We start from the raw sequence: 20385 nt of genomic DNA, 5'->3' as shown, positions 1-20385 counted from the left end.
CAGGTCAATAAAAAAAAAAGAAATGTAAAAGACCTTAAAATCACACACACACACACCCACCCACCCACCTACCCACCCAGAGTGTCTGGCAGGTGATGGGAGTTGATAGGGCACTCACCACAACTGTAGGTTTATAAAGACAGTTGGAACTCAGGAGAATAATTGTCAAAACCCCACCACATCACTACCACCAAAAATAAAAAAAAAGAATCTTAGATTCTATGCTTTCAAAAATCTTCACTAAAACAAAGGCTACCATTTTCCCTTCCAACTTTTTGCCTTTGTTGATGATAAAAATAACTGCCAGGGATCATCTACAACAAATTCTCACTTGCCTTTCTTCATGGCAATGGCTGGGCTGAGATGAGAAAGATATTGATAGAACCGGCAAAGAATTAATTTAGTGATTATTTGCAGATTTCAATATTACTTTGTCTTTCTTCACCATATACCCAGGCGAGCTCTGCTACTTCAGACAATCTGCACAGGATTCCCTGTGAGCACTTCTCATGGAAAGAAACCAAACTACGCACAATCTAGATCTTTAAGTAACAGCAGAGTCTATTTGGCTGAATTATTCATACATCAGACTAATGGGCTGCATCCCAAGTAACCAACTACCAGAGACATAAAGGGAAAACTACTTCAAACAGTTACACTTAAAACTTAAAGAGCCTTCATTTATGAGTGGCCAATGATCTAGGCAAACAAGAAATGCTGCATGGACTGACGTGTTTTCAGCAGAATACAAGAGAAGCTATGAATGAGTGGGAGTAGCTTTTGTACTCAGAAGTTCTTAGCTAAGAATATCTATTTTAGTAAAAAGGATGGTAACTCAGGAGCTGCTCTGAGAATCTCATCCTATCTATCTATGGAAAAGACGGAAAGCAAACCTGTGATTTGATTTCCTTTTTTTTTGGTGAGGAAGATTGGCTCTGAGCTAACGTACATGCTCATCCTCTTCTATTTTGTATGTGGGATGCCATCACAGCATGGCTCGACGAGCGGTGCGTAGGTCCGCACCCGGGATCCAAACCTGCAAACCCCGGGCTGCCGAAGCAGAGTGTACGAAGTTAACCACTATGCCACCAGGCCAGGGCCTGATTTGATTCTAATCACGATAAGACAAAGAAATACTTGGTTTCCAGATACTGGTTGAAGGTGACCCCCTTCTATTATAAATTTCATCTTTCCACATCTCCACTCCACCTTATTAGGCTGCTCAGGCTGAGCAAAGGAGATGAGAAATCTGTTGGGGCAAGACAGACCTGGAGGAACTGACTGCAAGGAGCATTATACAGCCATGGAAGACTATCATTTTCAAGAGAGCATATGCTAAAGACAAACAATGTTTTAAATGCCCATTGTCCAATCTCTAGATCACCTATGCCTTCTGGGCAAACATGAATGGACCATGCTACTACCATATAAGCAACAAAATATAAAGGAAAGAGGACTAGTTTAAATGTGAAAGAGATGTGGGTGATAAACACTATATTGGGCAAGTAATTTTATATTTTAGAGCTTCATTTTCCTTAACTGTATCTACAATGAATTACATGATTAATAAAGTTTCACCCAGAGCTAAAACTTAATTCTATATTTTTTCAGTTCACTTTCCAGGAGAACAGAATGATTCTCTATCCCTGTCTTTACTATTGGATTCTAAGTTCTATGAGGACCGCACCCTGTCTTATTTATCTATGAATCGCCCACATTTTCTAATACCCTGCACACAGTAGCAGATTACAATAAGTGTTTGCTGAAATAAATTGCTTTTCTGTTTTTCTCCCCTGGCAACTTAGACATAAGACAGATAATTCCTTAATCTGTTCAAGACACACTGGGCAAATCTCTATTTCTTCTCTACCACTTAGCGAGTCTGAAATGCTATATAATAATATTTGATAGCTATGCTTAGAAATTATTCAATAGCTCTATATCAAGAAGTAGCAAAATATAGTTGATATGGAAGTAACATAGGCAAGTTAAATGTTTTAAGAGTTGGAAGAGTATTACAAATTCACCTAGTTCTACCTACTCATTTCATAGAAGCCTAGAGTATGAAAACACAAAGCTCTTGGAAGAATCTAACATTTACGTTTTCTGGCCTAATTTGCCTTTATAGATACTTTTGGAAAATATTTGCTTTTTGTGACAAATGTAAGGAGACTGTAAACAAAACTCATACTTGTTTCTAAAAATGGAAGAAAGGACGAGAATATGCTGTCTGCTATTGACCTTTAGTGGTCTGAAGTGCTGAACTCAGATCCTTTATATGAATTAAGTCTCTAGGGCACTAACCCTTGACAAGCGCCACATAAAAGGACAGTGGAGAAAACAGAGCAAACTGTAAGACGAGATCAACTTGAAAATGTCTTTACTCTGTACATCTACTAAATGAATAAGTGCATGGAACCTGAACAAATGACACGGTACGAAACAATGGCATTTCCTTCCTATAAATCCAACTGTTATTTTATTCTATCCTCACAATCGCTCTTCTTGGTTCAGAGAAACTAAAGCACAGAGAGCTTAGCAACCTGTTCAATGTTATACTAGAAAGCTGTGGAGGTAGCTTGGCTAGAATCTATGTATCCTCACTCCTGGCCCAGGGCTTATTCTCTATTAAACCTGCCTTACTATTTATCCAATGTCACGACTTTGTCACCACACATCTCACAGTTTTGAACATTTTTTCTAATGCCGAGTAAATAAGAAGATTTACCCAGCCTGCCTCTGGTTTTTGCCATCAGCAGCTCTACTACAAACATGGGTTTTCCTAATGGTACCCCTGCCCTCTGTTCATCCTATATGATACATCAATGACAAATTAATTTACCTAAGGCACGGCTCTATTTGTCTCTCAAAAAATTCCACTGCCTACTCACCTCTCCATTGTCTATTCACCTCCCTGTTCTGAGATCACAGATCTCTAAGATAAAGGCCTCAACTTACCTTTCTGCCTACATGTACTTTGTGTTCAGGCCAAATGAGTCCAACAGCCAAAGTTTCTACTGTTCCTTGGACATATTATACACTTTTCTGCCTAGTATCTTTGCTCACATTGTTTCTTCAGTCTGGAATGCCCATCCTTACAATCTCTACTCCAACAAATCCTCCTCATCTTCCAAGGTCTAGTTCTAAGATCTCTGAATAGTCATAGCACATTGTGCCTTTCCTAACAACTCTGACTGGGACTAGGTCTCACAAAATACCCTAAAGTGTTTTTACGATCTTTTCAATCTGTGCCTGTTTCCGTCATCATGCTGATAGGACAGTATTGAGAAAAGGTAGGAGAGACAGTTGAATGGAAGTATTTCTCCAAAATTCCTTCTCATCTTCATCAACAGCCTTTTTTTTTGTGAGGAAGATCAGCCCTGAGCTAACATCTGCCAATCCTCCTCTTTTTGCTGAGGAAGACTGCCCCTGAGCTAACATCTGTGCCCATCTTCCTCTACTCTATATGGGATGCCACCACAGCATGGCCCGACAAGCGGCGTGTCGGTGCGTGCCCGGGATCCGAACCGGTGAACCCCGGGCTGCCGCAGCGGAGTGCGCGCACTTAACCACTACGCCAGCAGGCCGGCCCCAACCATAGACATTTAATAGGCTCCTCTTGGATGCTTGTCCTTCTTGACCCAGCTAAGGAGGGAAGTGTGGCTCCAACAACTAGGCCTGGAAAGAGATGGACAAGCCATTTCTTCATCTATATGCAGAACACCTGAAATTGAACACTGAGTGCCCTGTCTCTCAATTTGTGGGTCACAGAAATCTCACTATAATTGGAAGGACCTTAGAAATCACTGCATAGAGCTTCTCAGGAATATACGAATTCTATAATAACTGTTCAAACACTCCTAGGGATTTGTCAGCCTAGTGTGTTGCTCCTCTCCAGAAATATAAGGAAGAAAACACTCTCTTTCCAGCTATGCCAAGTATAGAAAATGCCCTATAGGAATCTGAATCTTGCTATTTGATGGTAATGATGTTGATAACAGAACCAGTACTCCAAGCTAAACTAGTATCTGTACTCCAGATATCATTTGCATGTATTTCTCAAGCCATAATTTGCATTTTAGGCTGTACTCCCAGGAACTAATTTGTGTCTGCAAAGAGAAACCTAAGTATCTTCACATCCAACTTTTGCTAATGATACACTTATGCTCACTATTTGGCATTTATGTCTCTCTCTTACAGACTTACTTTCCAGCCTTATCTCAATCTAATCCTCTTCACATTCAAATACTCCACTGAAATGATCTACTCACTTTTCCTGAATAAATTTAGCACTTGGACACTTGTATGCCTTTTTGGCTTGTGTCACTCCCTGTAATGTCTTTTATCTCTCATTTTCTGCATGTATGCAATTCCTGCCATTATTTATTCAACATTTATCATGCACTTAAAATGTGTCAGAACTAGGATAAAGTTAAAACATGGCCCTTGCTCTTTTGAGTTTACAATCTAGCTCATTATTTAAGGCTTAGTTAAAATGTTACCTTTTCCATGGGATTTTCCTTGAATTCTTGACAGAAGAAATCTCTTTTCTGAATTTCTCCAGCAATCTTTTCTTATGGAAAATTTGACTTACAATTCTTAAAATACAAGATAAAAAATAGCATATATACACAGCAAGTTCCTTGATGGCAAGCAACTAATTTCTACCTCCTTACTGCATCTGGAAGAGCACTGAACAAATATTCATTCATTCAAATAGTATTTAATTTTTTTTTTTGCTGAGGAAGATTTGCCCTGAGCTAACATCTGCTGCCAATCTTCCTCTTTTTGCATATGAGCCGCTGCCATAGCATGGCCACTGACAGACAAGTGGCGTAGGTCCACGCCCGGGAACCGAACCCAGGCCACCGAAGTGGAGTGTGCTGAACTTAACCACTAGGCCACTGGGGCTGGCCCAAAAAGTATTTAACTCTTACAATATCCATGTAGGTTTCACTATCTACTTTCAAGGAGCCAGGTACAAAAAGCCCAGATTCCTGCCTTTGTGGAGCTTACTCTAAATGTAAACAATTTAAAATATGTAAACAAATAAATATGTATAGGTATATATAATTATAAATTGTGATAGGTGGTATGAAGGAAGTCAACCCAGCACTGTGGTAGAGAATAAAAGTGAAAGAACTAATTTAGACGGAGGAGGGCAAGTGGAGAGAGAAAGAGAGAAGCCCCCTCAAAGGAGGTAACATTTAAACAGACTGATAAATTATTGGAGTTAGGTAGAAAGGGAAGGGGACAGCATCCGTGAGGCAAAAAATAATCAAGGTCATTCAAAGTCAGTATGAACAGAACACAGTGAGTGAGAGAAAGAGAGGCCAACGAGGTTGAAGAGAGAGGCAGAAAGGGTATCAGTTAAGGCCTTATAGATCATTTTAAGGAGACTAAACTTTATTACAAGAGCAACTGGGAGCTGTTTAGCAGTAATAAGCAGGGGAGTGATATGATCAGCTTCATAATTATAGAGTACTTTGGCTGCTGTGGAGAATAACTGGCCTTCATTTGTTCTTTCCCACTAATAGTTCCTGCTCAAGTTCTTCTGTGAGGCATTCACAGAAGGAAAAAAAAAAATCCGTATAGAGCCTGGGTATAATCCTTTAATCTGTCAGAATCCAGAAAGATATCTGCTAAAATTTTAGAAGGATTAAGAGAAATTTCAAATTTCTGAGTTATAAAATGGTTTGAGGAGCAAAACCGAAGAATATTCTACAATGACTATCCTGGATTGTAAGAGCTTCTCAAGTCACATGCCACCCTTTGCAGGTGAGAGTTAAGCTTTCAGAATACTGTTAAGAGTATGAGTTTGGAATCAGACGGTATTCAAATCCTGGCTCTGCTAATTTCTAGTTGAGTGTCCTGGTGACATGTTCTGTAAAAGTCCCATGGGTCTCTAGGTTGGCAGTAGGTACTACCTATAGAGGCTGCGAAAGGGGCTGTGTCCAGATTTCAAAGGCACTTGGGTAAATGACTCAAATTTGCTACTTGCTCAATAAATTAAAAAAATATGATGAAAGCAGATTAAGCTCCCTGCGGGGACATGGACAGCAGACTGTAAGACACACAGCAAGTGCTTAATAGGTTTTTATTGGATTATACAATCTGTCCTATACATGGAAACCTTCAACAGCGGTATAAACAAACCTCACTTTTCACTCATACCTCCCCAAAACACTAGCAATAAATCCAGAATTTAAGTGACTCCAATTTTTAATGCCCTGTTTTAGGGACAGTGGAAAACACACTAGACTGAGTCCAAGATTTGGATTCTGGTCTGTCCAACTTCATCACGTCGTGTTCTTTTGGGTAAAACACCCACGTCAGAGCTTCTCCATCTTGGCATTACTGACATTTAGGGCTGAGTAATTCCTCATTGTATGAGCTGTCCCGGGCACTGTAGGATGTTTAACAGTATCCCTAGCCTTTACTCACTAAATGCCAGTAGCACCGTCCCAGTTGTGACAACCAAAAATGTCTCCAGGCATTCCCAAAAGTCCCCTGGGGGACAAAATCACCCTACCTCTTTGAGAACCACTTTTGATCTCTGAGTTTCCGTGTTTCATCCGCAACTCAGGGAAACATGGAGATAACATCTGTCCTGTTCTCCTAAGATAATGAATGGGAAGAAATACTGAGGGAAAAAAAAAGACCACATAACATATGTAAAAGCAGTACTATTACTCTGTGGATTATTATTATGCTCTGTGAGGGCTCAACAATGAGGCTGCAGAAAATGACCCACATCTTGTTTATAGAAAGCACTGTAAGGCTTAGGTTAAGGCTATGTGAAGTCTAATATACCTTTTAGGTACATATTCAATAAATATTTGTTGATTGAGTGATTCTAAGTCTGGGTCCAATAGTAACTTCACTGACTTCTGTGGCATGTTCTTAGGTCTTTTTCCTGAGCCACAACAATGCCCTGTTTCCAAACCTAACTGCACTTGAAGGACAGGCCTGGATTAAACAAGAACAGCTACTCATTGTACAGATGGAACATCAAGGTACACAGGTTAACTGACTAGCCAAGGTCCTGGGGCAGTCGGTCTAGTGGCAGTCTGCAATTAGAATCCAGATTCTGATGTCAAGTCCAGTGCTCTTTCTATTACCTGTATCACGGTACTTTGATCTAACTATCTTGAGTCCCTGTCTCTTAACACAAAGTTAACCATTTTGCTTTCTGCAGGCAATCCAGAACAACTGAGATAAGGAAACAGAGCTGTAGTTTTGAGAGACGCTTAGGAAGAAATGTGGACCGACATCTACTGGGAGCCACAAGCAGATATTCCCTACATTTGGAGTAAACCAAGGTCAAGCTATCCATGTGTCCTGTCAAGTCTATGAGGTCTCTCTCCGTTAAGCTGTCCGGGAGGAGCTAAATCTAGTTGTTATCTACCTCCAGAGTAGCTGTGTCTTGCAAAGCTTTATACCACGCTGTGGCATACAATTTGTGCTAACACTGTTACCTGCAGTGTTCTTGGCTGCTCTACCTCTATGTGGCTCTAAGTAAGGTGAGAATGGACTTCCATATAGCCTGAGCCGCAGGCTGCATTTCAGCCTTCTGTTAAAATTCATGAAAGCCCCAAACGTCATTCTCCTATATATTTTCAGAGCTGGAAACAGAACTTTTTTTTTTTGAGGAAGATTGGCCCTGTGCTAATATCTGTTGCCAATCTTCTTCTTTTTCCTTTTTTCTCCCTAAAGCCCCAATACATAGTTGTGTATCGTAGTTGTACAGTTATAGCTCTTCTATGTGGGATGCCGCCTCAGCATGGCTTGATGAGCGGTGCGTAGGTCCGTGCCCAGGATCCGAACCAGCAAACCCCAGGCTGCCAAAGCAGAACGCGCGAACTTAACCGCTATGCCACCGGGCCGGCCCCAGTAACAGAACTTTTAAAGAAAAACTCATAAAAATGTCAATTTTTATGGACACTTATTTTTATGGACCATTTATTCTACTCTTTTAAAATACCAGATCATCTCTAATTATTATGCCTCTGTATGAACTTTCAAATGCTGAATGCTGTTACAAAGAGTCATCACTCCCAAACATTGATTCAACAGTCTTCTGGATAATTCTGCAGCTCGGCTTAACCTTTATCATTATTATAATTTGAAAGAACGCGGGCCGGCCCTGTGGCTTAGTGGTTAAGTGCGCGCGCTCCGCTGCTGGCAGCCCGGGTTCGGATCCCGGGCGCGCACCAACGCACCGCTTTTCTGGCCATGCTGAGGCCGCGTCCCACATACAGCAACTAGAAGGATGTGCAGCTATGCCATACAACTATCTACTGGGGCTTTGGGGGAAAAAATAAATAAATTAATAAAATTATGAAAGAACGTAAGACTAGAAATCAGGAAATTTTGGTTCTAGCCTGGGTTTTTCCATTATGTTAGGTAATTTAACCTTTACGGTCACAGTTTCCTTAGCGAAGAGATAGAATAATTCATCTTTAGGGCCTATTTCAAGTGGAAAAGTTTAGGTGTATATAACATTGTTCAATGAGAAACAAACGTACACTTGTCTTTTCTAGACCCATTCTGAATGTGATATGCTTTAGACATTCTAACGTTTCAGTGGCTTTTAATACTTACTGAGAGATACCTTGCTGAAGCAGAAAGAGCAAAAGCGAGAGCCCTCCTGGTTCTCAGAGTCAGACCACTGACTGGCATAAAGTTATGCCATCTCTGAAACTCGGAACAAGTTACTAAAACTCTGTGGGGATCATACATAAAACTGGGAGGATAAAATCTCACAATATTTTGAACATCAAATGTAAAAATATATATGAAAGTAACTGGCACATTAATAACATACCTAGTAAATAATAAATGTTAATTACTTTCCTCCTAACTCAAGGGTATCTCAAAGTGTCGTCCAAGGACTGCCTGAATCAGAATCATTTGAGATTTTTGGCTAAAAAAGAAAATTATGGACCCCACTCCAGACTATTGAATCTCCTCTCAGGGAATGGGGCCTCAGAATCTAGATATTTACCAAGCTATACAGCTAATTCTTATGCACTCTAAAATTTGAGAACCACAGTTCTTTTTTTTTCTTTTCTACTCTCCAAAGCCCCAAGCATAGTTGTATATCCTAGTTGTAAGTCTTTCTAGCTCTTCTATGTGAGCCGACACCACAGCATGGCAACTGACAGAGGGGTGGCGTGGTTCTGCGACTGTGAAAACAAACCCGGGCCGCCAAAGCAGAGAGCTCTTAACTTTACCAACTAAGCAATCAGGGCTGGCTCGAGAACCATAGTTCTGAATTATAGAGACGTACCACACAATATATTTAGAACATAGAACCTAAGGACTGGAGGTTTAACAAGTGAGAGCTTAAAAAAAAGAGAAAAAGAAAGTCAAAATTCAACTAGGAACTAAAATAAAGCATTTGTTTATTTTGATATTCCAAAAGGGCACAGAACTAGCTTGATCTCACTTAAAATTTACACATACCACCATCTAATAATCGAAGTGCCTTCTGGGCTAACTCTGAATTTCATACCATATGACTGATCTTTGGGATTTGAGAGAGGTTTTTTCACTCACTGTGTGAATAAAATTTCTAAGTTCCAGAGGAAGGTGAAATGATCTATCTCCTGCAGTTTTATTTTTCTAGATTAGTTGTGAAATGTAGGAAATGAACTACCAGAAAGACAGACTTCAAACAGGAAATGCACTGTTTGCTGACTTAAAAAAAACAAACTCCTGGGTGGAGAAATTGCTGGATGTAGTTTTCAACATGATTAACGAAATTAAGATATGCTCCCAGCTGAGCACTCCAGGGTCTGTCCCTAACAATTCACTCCTGCATTTCTGAGATTGGGAGTTGAGTATGAGATTCTGAATAGCCAAAAACAAACAAAAAAAACAGGAGGAGGAAGCCATGGGCAGGAAAGATATTTTCCCACCAAAAACAAACAAAAAAACATGAGGAGGAAGCTGTGGGTAGAAATGATATCTTCCCTTTCTTTTTTATGGCGGCTCTCCAAGGGAGTTATACTCACTCTAACTGGTAAAACTGTACCTACTGGTTGGGGCCCTTGGGAAAATTACTTAATATCTCTGTGCCTCAGCTCTAAAATTAGGATAATAAAAGTAGCCTACCTCATGGGACTGCTGTAAGGATTGTTACAAGTTCACAGAGGTGAGAGCATAGTCGTTAGGAGGGCAAGTTAGTTTCCTCTAAGATAGGGATGACAGTAGCACCTACCTCATGACAGCGTGCATTTAAACACTTGCTTAGCACAGTGCCTAAGCACAGTAAACCCTCGATATTCATTATTGTTACTTCTTAATCTACTGTTCTTTCTAAACTTGGCATAAGTACAATTCCCCAAGTCCTTTGATTTATCCTTCACCCATTACTCCACAGCTAACCTTTCTTTCTAACCTTTGCTGTTCTCATTTTGGGAGTTTTCGGGGTGTGCGAGTGAATCCTATCCACTTAACTTCAGAGGCAAGGACATCCTTCACCTATGTTGAATCAGGTTGTCAGTAATTTGCTTCAATTTGATTCCAAACTGCAACTGTATTCTTTGAAGTGTCTCCAAGTTGCAGGCTTCTCTCTCCTTGTTTTCTAATTATAAAAGATGCTTTTTATGGGTGGTTTCTCCACCATCAAGCAGTTCTCCGACAACAGCTGGGTGTCCTACAATTCAACTCAATTCTGACACTTCCCGGAGACAGCACCAGATTCCAAGGGTTAAGGGCTCAGTCCCACAAGACTGCCCTGCACTTCAGCGGAGATAACCTGTTGCTACCTGTGCTTCTCACTGAGTGGCTATAAATCTAGAGGTTCCCAAAACTCCCTCTCCTCGGGTTTGATTAATTTGCTAGTGCGGCTCATAGAACTAAGGAACCTCATTAACTCACTAGATTACCAACTGATTACAAAGGATGTTAAAGGATATGAATCAATAGGCAGATGAAGAGATACATGGGGCAAGGTCCTGAACAAAGGAACTTCTGGCTCGGGCACAGTGGCACGTGGAAGCATTCTGATTCCCCACCCCAAAAGCTCTCTGAACCCCAACCTTTTGGATTTTTATGGAGGCTTCATTACATAGGCATGACTGATTAAATCATTGGCCATTGGTGACTGAAGTCCATCTCCAACCCTTCTCTCCTCCAGGGAGGTCAGGGGCTGAAAGTTCCAACTCTCCAATCACATTCGTTGGCTTCACTGGCAACCAGCCCCCATCCTTGGGGGGCGGGGGAGATCGCCTTTCCAAAAGTCGCCTCATTAACATAACAAAAGACACCTCTATAGCTCTCCTCACTTAAGAAATCCCAAGGGTTTTAGGAGCTCTGTGCCAGAAACAGGATAAAGACCAAATATATATATTTCTTATTATAAATCACAATATCACATTTTTTCTTATTTTTACATTTATAGAGTCATTTCACTAGGATTTGGGGAAGGAAAAGAGAAGTGCTCAAAATGCCATCTTGAAATGGAAATATGCTACATTATATTATGTTTTTGCCCATCTTATCTTTTCTATCGTAGTATCTTAAGAGTAAGTAAGGAGTAGTAATTCTAGCCCTTAATTCTTCCTTTTTTTTTTTTTTTGTGAGGAAGATAGCCCTGAGCTAACATCCATGCCAATCCTCCTCTTTCTGCTGAGGAAGACCGGCTCTGAGCTAACATCTATTGCCAATCCTCCTCCTTTTTTCCCCCAAAGCCCCAGTAGATAATTGTATATCATAGCTGCACATCCTTCTAGTTGCTGTATGTGGGACGCGGCCTCAGCATGGCAGGAGAAGCGGTGCGTCGGTGCACACCCGGGATCCGAACCCGGGCCGCCAGTAGCGGAGCGCGAGCACCTAACCGCTAAGCCACGGGGCCGGCCCCTAGCCCTTAATTCTAAGCTATAGCATACACCATACACCTTGTGGTATTTCTGCAACCAGAATAAAGGAAACTCTTTTCATGCTTAGTTTCTGGAAAGCTTGTGGGCCTTTTACAAGTTGTGCAAATAACAGGCAGAAAGAAGTCTAGCGAGGGGCCGGCCCCGTGGCTTAGTGGTTAAGTGCATGCGCTCCGCTGCAGCTATGACATACAACTATCTACTGGGGCTTTGGGGGAAAAAATAAATTAAAAAAAAAAAAGAAGTCTAGTGAGGTATCTAGTTTGAGCTACCCAGTAGCAATTTTCCCTAGGAATTTGGTATTGAAGAAAGCTTATACTTGAAAAGGTGGGACCTATCTGAGTAAGCTACATATTAGGCCCTATAATCCTCTCATCTATAACTTTAGGAGCTATAGTGCACAGGTGAGCCTGGTTATCTCCTGTCCCACAGTTTATCAGAGCTATCCCACAGAGAGTCCGTGGGTGCTTAAAGCATGTCCCATAGACAAGTTTCTTTATTCTAAAATCGGAAAAGTCAACACCAATCAAATTGTCTCTTCTAAAGGTACAACTTCATTCATTTATAAGCCGAGTTCGTATTAATCTAATATTCACTTTGATCTTTATGATTTCATACACATAAAATGAGATTTGTGAGAATAAAAAGATACACGTTTGAGTTGCATATTCCCAGGTTATTCCTACCAAAGAGTATGTCTAACCTCATAGCTACCACTAGTGGGTAGCTAAATAAATAAGATTCCAAATTTTTAACTGCAGCACAAAGAATGGTAATGGTTTGCAAAAAATTTTAAAAGAGGAAGAAGTATATACACATTGCTTGTAAACACCTATATTACCTCTGGGGGTGGGGACACAACAAAGTGGTAACATTGTGATCCCTAGCAGGGAAACTGGTCAGACGTAGACAGGAGTAGAAGGAACATTTTCCACTATCCTTATGTACCCTTTGAATTGCGAACCATGTGAATATATTTCCTACTTAAAGAAATTAAGTCCAGGGCCAGCCCCGTGGCTTAGCGGTTAAGTGCGTGCGCTCCGATGCTGGCAGCCCGGGTTCGGACCCCGGGCGCGCACCAACGCACCGCTTCTCCGGCCACGCTGAGGCCGCGTCCCACATACAGCAACTAGAAGGATGTGCAGCTATGACATACAACTATCTACTGGGGCTTTGGGGGAAAAATAAATAAATTAAAAAAAAAAAAGAAATTAAGTCCAACTCCTTTATTTCACAGATGGAGAAACTGAGGCTCACGTTATTGAATAATGACGCTAATGTACTCTTTAGTCGACTGAACGCATAACATCTGCTTCTCATATAAGGCTTCTGTGACACTAGGCTAACCGCTTTCCCCAACTCGTCCATTTCTCCAGACGGTTTGCCGGGAAGCAACCCAGGAGGAGGGGTTTCTGAGCTTTACATATCCCGTCTTAGTGGCAAATAACACAGAAGCTCCTATTTCTCTTGCCCACTCTCACCTTTCCGTACAAAGAAGATCAAGTGTACAACTACATTCTTCCCAAAGGCCTTTAGAAAAGCTTTTATTTGTCTGGTCCGAATAGGACAACTCAAATTTGATATGTCAAACAAACAAACTGAAAAAGTCTTTTAGTTATGCAATGACAGAAGGGCCTAAGTCCAATGGGGAGTGGATCTCCCAGCTACTATACTCCATTTTTCTGATACCTTATGTTGTTGGCTAAGCCACATCCTGGAATAAAGCAATCACGAGGGACCCTTTCATATTCCTCTTACTGGATCCTTCGGTAGTCTTGACACATTTCCAATGTGCTAACCATGAGTGCTTTATTATGATCTATGTAAAGATTTCGGAGTGTTTTACTGACAGTGTGATAAGAGTGGGCAAAACACTGGACTAGACATCAGAGGCTCTGAGCTATAGACACAAGTTTGCCATATATTAGCCACGTGACATTACACGAGTCACCTAAAACCAACAAGCATTAGTTCCTTTATTGCAAAATGGATATAAAAACATCTACCCTGCCAATCTCACTGTGAGGATCAAATAAAATGTCAAAATACTTTCTAATTCTAAGGTGTAGTAGAATTAGAAATATTATTAATAATAGCTTGTTTACTCATTAGATGACAAAATTAATCTCTGAAAGAAGATGTCTGAGTCACATATAGGGCTCACTTTCAAGTCACTTATAGTTTATATATATACTATATATATAGTACATATATAAAGCCTCTTACAGTTTCCTTTAAAGAACACTAGCTAGTTGGATACATACACACTGGCAAAACGTTGCTCTAACTGCCTTCTTGTTACAATCAAAGGCAGATAAAGGTTCCCCTTGCTTAAACTTTCCTTTAGTCATATTATGTAAGATTTCAATCATCTAGATCACAACGTTGTTAGTTTGCCTGTGAAGAATACTGGGAATTAATTTGGTATGAGGCAGAAATTAGAAAACATTTTAACTTTTCCTTTTTTACTCTTCCCTCCCTTTAATTAGTAATGGATGATTTAATGAAAATGCACTGAGAGAATATAAACGAAAATGAGAAAAGTTGTTCAATACCTTGGATAGAGGCTGCATGGTGTGGCGGAAAAGTACTGGGCTAGGAGACAGAAGACCAGGGTCCTAGATTTGGCCTTTGGGGCTTATTGTCTGTTGTGACCCCCAGGAACTCAGTCTCTTCATTCATTCACTCATTCATTCAAATTTATCGTGTATCTATTGAGTGAAGGCATATGATGAACCCCTGTCCTCAAGAAGCTCAGCGTGGTGGAAGAGGGATACATACAAATAATTAAAATACAGTATAAGATGTACTAAGATACAGATTATGCACAGGACTGTGTGGGAGCTGATAAAAAGCCATCAGAAAAGGTAGGAGAGAGGAATGGGGGCACCCAGGGGCATAGTTAGCAGGATTTCTCCGCGTTTCGTTTCATAAACTGAAACTTCTAGGTCGCTCTAAACTGCTTCAAAATTATATAAACACTCAGCATAGTTTTATAATAACTTTACTACCTATTTAGAGGAAAGACTCGACCTGGCTGAAAAAAGTCCTCTAACATTTCTGACAAACTCTAACATCTCTAACGAACTCTGGTTGCTAGCGTTTTGCTTTTTAGGAGAGCCCTCCAACTCAGTTCTCATATTTACTTTAGTCATGCAGGTTTCTATCTCACTATGCTGTATTGCATAATGTCCTTAGCCTACAAAAGCAGGTTGTACATAAAAGGCTAGGGCCTTTGTGTAAAGGAAAAGAGGTAGGGTGGACCCTTCTCAACCCTTTCCTTCTCGGCAGGGCTTTGCATTCCTAAGGATGGGCCCCTCCTCTGCTTGGGGAGGTTACCTAAATCATGAAATGATATTGCTCAAAGCAGTGAAACTTCAAAAGCATTTCCTTCGCAGTCTCTACTACAAGATTTCTTTTGGCATAAACTGCTCATTTTAATGTGTTAAGTATCAGACTCTTGATGACTTCTCATATCTAGTCCCAAACTACAGAAAACTTGATTTCTTTAAGTGGCATTATTATGCTAAAAGCTGCACGTGGGAGTGCAGGCATCAGCAACTTGCCCTCCTCCCTCCCTCCCTCTTCCCCCGTCATGCCTGGCTTGCCAACTTTAAATGGCAGAGTTATCTGGGTGCTGCCTGGTCACTGATTTATCTGACGTCTCCCACTAGTTGAAGTCATCTTGTCACTGTAAACATTTGCTTTTCCAGTGATAATTATGCCATCTTTTTTCTCTTTGGTGGCACTTATGGTGAGGAAGGCACAGAGAGGAATCAACAGCAGAACCAAAGTGCAACAAGAACAAGGAGAGGAACAGACTTAAGGATCTTTACAGCAGTCATTTAACTTTATTCACATTCAGTCTAGAACCTTCATTTTTTCTCATTTCCAAATTGCGATTATAATGCAAAGAAAGACTGGATTGAGGTTTCTAACAGATTAATGCCAGTGCCCCAAGTAGTGTTTACCATGCCTTATCTCATTCAATCCTTACAACTCCACATTCTGAGGACTATTAGAAAAATGAAGTGGCTACTCACATGGAGTGGGGGCTAGGGAAACATTTATTTTTTATTTCATACACTCCTAAACCATTTGAATTTTTTTTTCACATCAATCATGTCATTTAGAATAAAAAATTCCATTTCCTACTGGGCTAAGTACAAACTTGTCACCTTGGCCTTCAAAGTATTTGATAAATATGGCCCTGGTCTCCTTTTCAATTTGAGTCCACTACTTCCCTATGTGTACTGTTGTCTTATACTCTTAGCAAACTACTCCACAGAACTCTCCTAACCAATTTGGCTGATAACACACTAGCTAGGCTGTTCTCCAATATCATGGGAGCAATACTTCCGCTCTCCCTCTCAGGGGAGTTGTGTGCTTATCAAGGGTATCAGTTGTGGTTGCTCACAAACCAACTTATGCCAGTGGTGCTTATTGTTGTAAATATATAATCCAATCAAGTATTATGTAAAGCAATGAAGTTATAAAGGAGAAGAGAAAAACTGCAGCAGCTAATATTAATTGAGTACTTACTATCTGCCAGGCACTGTTCTAAGTGCTTTAACTCAAAATCTTCACCAGACCCCTAAGAACTAGACACTATCATTGTCTCTACTTTACAAAGAAGGAAACTGAGCAACTTGCCCAAGGCCTATACAACTAATAAACAGCAAAATAATTTGTCTCCAGAGCTTAAGAATGTAACTACCGGGGCCAGCGCCGTGGCACAGCGGTTAAGTTCGTGCACTCTGCTTCGGCGGCCTGGGTTCACAGGTTGGGATCCTGGGCGCGGACCGACGCACCACTTGTCAAGCCATGCTGTGGTGGTGTCCCACATAAAGTAGAGGAAGATGGGCACGGATGTTAGCCCAAAGCCAACCTTTCTCAGCAAAAAGAGGAGGATGGCGGCAGATGTTAGCTCAGGGCTAATCATCCTCACAAAAAAAAAAAAAAAAAAGAATGTAACTACCATACTACACAGACTCTCTAGTAGTTGTTTCCATGAAAACCAAGTTGAAAGCTTTGGAAAGACCAGATGAAGATGAGGCAGGCAGATACACACAACTACTCAACTCTACCTGGTACATGAAAGTAGCCATAGATAATATGCAAACAAATGAGCATGACTGTGTTCCAATGAAACTTTATTTACAGAAATAGGCAGCAGGCTAGGACAAGATTTGGCTCTCACGCTGTAGTTTGCAGATCCCTGAGATCTACACTCCAAGAAAAGGTTTATGTCAAAAGAATGGCAAAAAGATGTTCATGTTTTCAGTTAAAATAAAATATTTAAGGTCTGCGTGTGACTCATGTCTGTATAAGTCCCTGCTTTAACTCACTTTTTCAATTAACCAGCTACTGGCCTTAATTGCATCAAATAAGAGGGCAACTCTTTTAAGAAATCTGGGCCTTCTTTCCTGCCTTTGTGCCTTTGCCAAAGCCACCCCCACAACCTGGAAAGCCTTACTTCCTCAATTTCACTTGGAATCCCACTCATCTTCAAAGCCCACTATCTAACCTCACACCCTCCATCAAACTAGATATGATCTCTTCTTCCTTTGAAATCCTACAATAATTAATTTCTACTTATGGCACTTATTTCGCTATGTCTTCTTTTCTTTTCTTTTTTTTTTTTGTGAGGAGGATCAGCCCTGAGCTAACATCTGTTGCCAATCCTCCTCTTTTTGCTGAGGAAGACTGGCCCTGGGCTAACATCCATACCCATTTCCCTCCACTTTATATGGGACGCCGCCACAGCATGGCTTGACAAGTGGTACGTCAGTGCACGTCCAGGATCTGAACCCTGGGCCACCGCAGGGGAGCACGAGCACTTAACCGCTACGACACCAGGCCAGCCCCTTGCTATGTCTTCTATTATGGTTATTCCTATACTTTGCTTAACCCCACTATTCAACTATAAGCACTTTGGGGACAGGAACAATGACTTACTCATTTTCCTATCCCAGGCAACACCCATCACAGTGCTGTACACATAGCAGGTTTTCAGACGGTATTTCTTGAATTGTGTTCTGACTTTTTTGCGTTTTCAGCGACTGAACAGAATGAACACTATACCAACTCGCCAAACCTATCTTCAGTTCATATCCCTATCACCACACCTGTGATCTCACTTGGTTATAATTTTAAACTATTAATTTTAAAATGCATTCACCAGCACAGATGAGTATGGGTGTACCTGTACATAAAAATTGTCATCTCTGTAGCAAAACTGCTGATAATTTGAAAGGAATTGTTAAAACTGCTGCTTCCTGGTTAACCTTCAGGGGGTCAATACATTTTATAAATGCATCTAAAAGCTGTGTACTTAAGCAAAACAAACAAAACACTTAATTCAAACTTGAGACCAAAGTTGTGCCTTACTTAACCTCTGTATCCCTAGCAGTACTTAGATGTCTAGGTCTAACCCACTCCTTTTAGAAAGTGTTTAGGGAGCCAGGGCCAAAAGCTCAGAGCGAGTTAGAAGGGCTGGGATGAAAATTCAGGTTTTGTGAATCCTAGTCCAATATTCTAATTCAGGAAAACAGTGGCTTTTTAAGTGCACCCAATCCTGCAGTTTAAAACCTGAGAGACTGAGGAAGCCTCACCACTATCTTTCCCTTCCTCATACTGCCAATCAGAACCAGCAGCCGTGTTCCCACAACAGTGATCCGGGAATGCATATTTTGGTGTCCCAAATATCAAAACGGCTGATCCAGATTTTAGGATTTCTGCATTTAAAAAGGCTACTTAACCACGCTGGATGAAAATGCCCCCAGGCAAGAACGAAAGATAAGCGTTCAAAGGATCCTTGAGCATTTTTTCAAAGCACTACTCAGATGCTTCAGCGCTGGAAGGACAAGGACCAGAACTGGGGAGAGGGATTACAAAGAGCTATGTTACTTATGCGGTTCATTCTTTTTTTCTCCTGAGAGGTAGCCAAGTCCACTTTCTAAACAGAACTACCGCAAAGAGTTCCAGTTATGTGCTAAGACTCCAGTTACATCATTGCGTTAACACTGTCAGCCTTCATCGCTCCCACCATCTTAATCTGTAAAATAAACAAGGAAGTAGACAACAGCCCTCTCTCTCAGTTTACAGAGGAATACTTTACTAACTAAAATTAGAGTTACATATAATATTTCTCGCTATCCTATTCCCCTCTTTCCCCTCCCCTAGAGTTTTAAACATTAGTAAAATCATCTTCAATTAACAAAAGAGGCTAAGTAACCCAGAGAGTTCACAGCTAGTACAGCATTTTTCTCTTTCTGGAAGCCATCTATAGAAGGCAAGAACAACTACTGGCCTCTTTGGGTCACATGGGAAAAAAGTCCTAAGAGAGTAAATTAAGGAATAAGGGAAGAATTACTCAATCTAACAAAAAATTAAGCCATTATGGGCAAGATGGTGCTCTGTGACACAGGAGACACCAAGATGAATAAAATTGCCCCCGTCTTTGAGGAGCTTACAATGTGGTAGAAGTACATAAACTATAATAAAACGCGGAACAAGGGAAGTACTAGGAGCTATGGAGTTTTCTGGGAGGGAGCTACAAATCACTTCACTTCAATTTCACGCTAACAGATTGAGACATTCAGGTAAGGGACACCTGTTGTGCGAACCTGACTGAGAGGAGAAGCGTCGAGTAAAAGAACTCCAGGGAGATCTACGGAAATGGACGCTACAGTGGGACATTATCTGCTTATCCACACCTTGGCTAAGCCAGGCCCACCCGGAGATTGTGCCAAGAATTATACCAGGTTAACCAAAGAAACACTTACATAAGATACAGGGAGGATGGACTGGAGGCAGAGAAGTCAGCAACAACTGATGTTGACTTAGATCTGTGGCAGGAAGACTAAGCAAAACCCAGGCCAAGGTCGGGGCTGTGGATTTTCAGCTTCTAAAATTTCCTCCTTTCCATCGCCCATCCCGAGAATATTTCAGCTCTCCTGCATAGGTGGACTCCAGAGAGGGGCCTTCTCTCAAGATGTAAGCCACAGTCTGGCAACGACCACTCTGTAAGGCACGCAGTGCTTAAGGGCTGATAAGGTTCTTGTTCACCCATCAGCTCACTAAAGTCCTGAATCAAGAGACCAGCAATCCAGCCCGCCTAAGTCATCAGAGTGTTTAGTTCCTTCCTCTTCCTATCCATAAATTCTGGAACACGGATTGAATTCGATGACCTCTGAGGTCTAAAAGCTTCTTAACCAGCCGGCACAGGAAGCACTGGACAAATAGCCCGTTGAATAAATAGCGAGGTCGGCCACAGGGAACAAGCGGTAGGGGCGTCACGCCCATTTTTACAAATGGGGAAACTGAGGCACCGAACACCTTGCCCCAAGGTCACTTCAGTTATGTCACTGTAGGGGCAAGGCCGAAAGCTTGGATCTGCAGACGGCCAGTCCCGGGCCCCTTCTCCTTTCGCCAAGCTGAGAAGAGTGGCGTGGAGGGTCCTTGTCCCGAAGGGGAAAGGACTGTGCCCGTGCCAGGG

At 41.3% G+C, this 20385-nt stretch overlaps 1 protein-coding gene across 2 annotated transcripts in view; it reads right to left on the bottom strand.

Moving 5' to 3' along the window:
* SLC31A1 (solute carrier family 31 member 1) overlaps positions 1 to 20385 on the bottom strand; it is a 32844-nt gene that overhangs the window by 12202 nt on the left and 257 nt on the right. Inside the window, exon 1 of one of the 2 annotated variants that reach the window (XM_058523807.1) lies at positions 19673 to 20382. The exons of the other annotated variant lie outside the window; for it this stretch is intronic. The gene's annotated coding sequence lies outside the window, so the exon portion shown is untranslated. Of the gene's footprint in view, positions 1 to 19672; positions 20383 to 20385 lie in introns of those variants that run through there. 2 annotated transcript variants of the gene reach the window in all.

This window comes from Diceros bicornis, chromosome 28, assembly GCF_020826845.1.
Source record: "Diceros bicornis minor isolate mBicDic1 chromosome 28, mDicBic1.mat.cur, whole genome shotgun sequence".
Taxonomy (NCBI): domain Eukaryota; kingdom Metazoa; phylum Chordata; class Mammalia; order Perissodactyla; family Rhinocerotidae; genus Diceros; species Diceros bicornis.
This window is presented reverse-complemented; position numbering and strand designations above follow the sequence as displayed.